Raw genomic sequence first — 2,895 nt, forward strand, 5'->3', positions numbered from 1 at the left:
TTGGCTTGTGATAATTTCAAATGCTTTGAAACGATTCGTAGATGGCTGGATAAATTGAAGTTTTTTTGTTTTGTTTTGTTTTTGTTTGTAAAAACAGCTGGTTTATTCTTTTGATTTATTGTATGTATTAAAAGTTACTTCCTTGAGATGGCACATTGGCAGGTTTGCTGTTTCCTGACACTGTGAATATTTAAAAACAAATTATTTTTGAAAGTTTTATCATCCAGAAAGAAACAGGAAGAATAAGAGTTTTTCTACAGTTGAAATGGTAATTTTTCAAAAAACGTTGAGAGGAAAAAATATAAACCATTCTTGATAAAGCAATGAGGCAGTTTCAAATTAAAATTACAAATTTAAATGAAGTAATTTTATAAAATATTGAAACTAGCTAAAATTACATGCATAGGTATTTAATCAATAGTAAGAGATGAACAGCAGTGGAACTTAAATATGATAGGATTTATCAACAATAAATAAACATTTTTAGTGCAAATAGTGCAGGAAAATTTCTCAAAGCAAAGATCATAGCAATCATTCTAATCTGTACAAAATTAGTCTCAGTTCTGTATACAATCTATATAGTTTATCTATGAATTCAGCCGCTGTGATGAAATGCCAATTTTCAAATCGTAAACATAAATGTGCTTAGTTTTGTGTCCCATTCCTCTCTTGGCAGTTCATGTTTTCAGGAAAATCTACAGTGGAGCATGAAATTGGCTGTGCATTGCTATCACTTGTTGAAGTTTCTCTCCCTTGGCTCTTCTACAGTGGCAAATTGTTTTCTTTTCCATGAAGCTACTGAGAAAATCATCTATATCAGTTTTTCCCTCCAAGAAATCTTCTGCAGTATTATCAGATTCCTCCTCACCTTCATGTGCAGCTACTTTCAATTTTGCCTATTGGGCACTCTCACTACAGCTCTTGCTAAGTTCGTGTTGCCTTTGCATCTTCTTTTCAAAAGTTGATTTCTTTTGTGTAAGTAAATCATACTCATCTAAAACAGTTTGCCTTTTGGCTTGCAAGCTGGGCTCCAAAAGGAGATGTTTTCTTGCTAGTTCCTCAGTACTTTTTACTAAGTCATCCTTGTCAGTAATAATTTGTTTTAGTTGAGGCAAAGTCAGAAACTGTTCTAGTAATACCTCCTCTTGTTCATTCATATCTGTAAGTTGTGATACACTTAGTTCTGAGAGTTCTGGAAATGCATCAGGGATATCAGGCATCTTGTAACCAAAGGCATTTTGGTTTATCGGTGCTGAAGTGTCTGTTGTGGGAATCGGCAATGGAAGATTTGAAAGGACACCAAATGAAGGAGCAGCAGAGTGGGTTTGGCTGTTGTATAGCTTGTCGTTGAAGAGGAAACAGTGTCAGCAACAGATAAAGAACTGATGGTCCTGGTAGCTTCTTGTGGGGAATATGGAGGAAGAAATGGAAAACCCTGAGAAACATAAGGAGGAATCCCACCTGGGTTATTTGCAGGTATGGGAATGCTGTTGAAGCAGGAACTGAAATTGGAGGATTCTTCCAAAACTCATCCAATAGACTCTGAATAATTTTCCCAAGGTCTGAGCGCATTGTTAAAATTGTTTCCTAATGAAGAGGTAACATACACTCTTTGTTTATCCACTAAGTGATGTCGTATTGGTGGATAAACACTGATCACTGGTTTTTCCTGAGGAAATTGTGGAGGAAGCAATATATGAATGCTAATTGTCAGGGTGTTTACAGTGAATGGCAACCTGTATTCCACATCTTTCTGTATTTCAGCTACACTGGGGTGTGCATTCCAGAGGGACTCGATCAGGTGCCACTTCTGCTGTTGGAGGCTGGGGAGACTACCGCGGGGTCCCGCCGCAGGGGAGGAGGTGCTGTTGGTCAGGGAAACAGCCAGCTCATCCTCCACGGGTGCCCGGGCCCGAGGCCCTAGAAGGCTCTGGCCTGCTTCTCCCAGCTGCTCAGCGCGGCGGTTCTCCACTGACAGAGGGGGAGTGGGCAGGGACAGAGGGGGAGAGGGCAGGGATGCCCCAGCTCAAGTGGTGGGGAGCCGCGTCTTCTCTAAGCAAGCCAGCCGGGGGTCCTAGCTCAGGGGGCCATGCTCTGACTGGTAACAGCTGGAGACAGGGAACTCGCCGCCCGGGACTGGCAGTCCTACCTTCACGGCCCTGACAGCCCAACCAGCCGATAAACTGAAGTTTTCAGATAAGGTTTTATTTTACTGTTCTTAGGACAATGAAGGTAAATCAAATTGTATAATCTTAGAAGCTAAAATAATAAAATTTGGAATACAAATATAAAACGCTGTCTATAATATGAGCTAGATCGTCTTTTATTCCCTATATGTAACAGAGGGCCTGGCTCATTGTGAGTGCTCAAGGAATATTTTCTATAATGAGTGAGTAAAATATAACAAATTTTTCACACTTTTTTTTTAATACAGAAGGTTCTTATTAGTCATCAATTTTATACACATCAGTGTATACATGTCAATCCCAATCTCCCAATTCATCCCACCACCACCCCATCCCCCCGCCACTTTCCCCACTTGGTGTCCATACGTTTGTTCTCTACATCTGTGTTTCAATTTCTGCTCTGCAAACCAGTTCATCTGTACTATTTTTCTAGGTTCCACATATATGCGTTAATATACGATATTTGTTTTTCTCTTTCTGATTTACTTCACTCCGTATGACAGTCTCTAGATCCATCCACATCTCAACAAATGACCCAATTTAGTTCCTTTTTATGGCTATTCCATTGTATATATGTTTCACATCTTTATCCATTCGTCTGTCGTTGGGTATTTAGGTTGCTTCCATGACCTGGCTATTGTAAACAGTGCTGCAATGAACATTGGGATGTATGTGTCCTGTTAAATATGTTTTTCTCTGGGTATATGCC

At 39.8% G+C, this 2,895-nt stretch overlaps 1 pseudogene; it reads right to left on the reverse strand.

The window, feature by feature from the left end:
* Nucleotides 1-652: 652 nt before the first annotated feature.
* LOC132430702 (vacuolar protein sorting-associated protein 37A pseudogene) lies at nucleotides 653-1,893 on the reverse strand (annotated as a pseudogene).
* Nucleotides 1,894-2,895: the final 1,002 nt, after the last annotated feature.

This window comes from Delphinus delphis, chromosome 9, assembly GCF_949987515.2.
Source record: "Delphinus delphis chromosome 9, mDelDel1.2, whole genome shotgun sequence".
Classification (NCBI taxonomy): domain Eukaryota; kingdom Metazoa; phylum Chordata; class Mammalia; order Artiodactyla; family Delphinidae; genus Delphinus; species Delphinus delphis.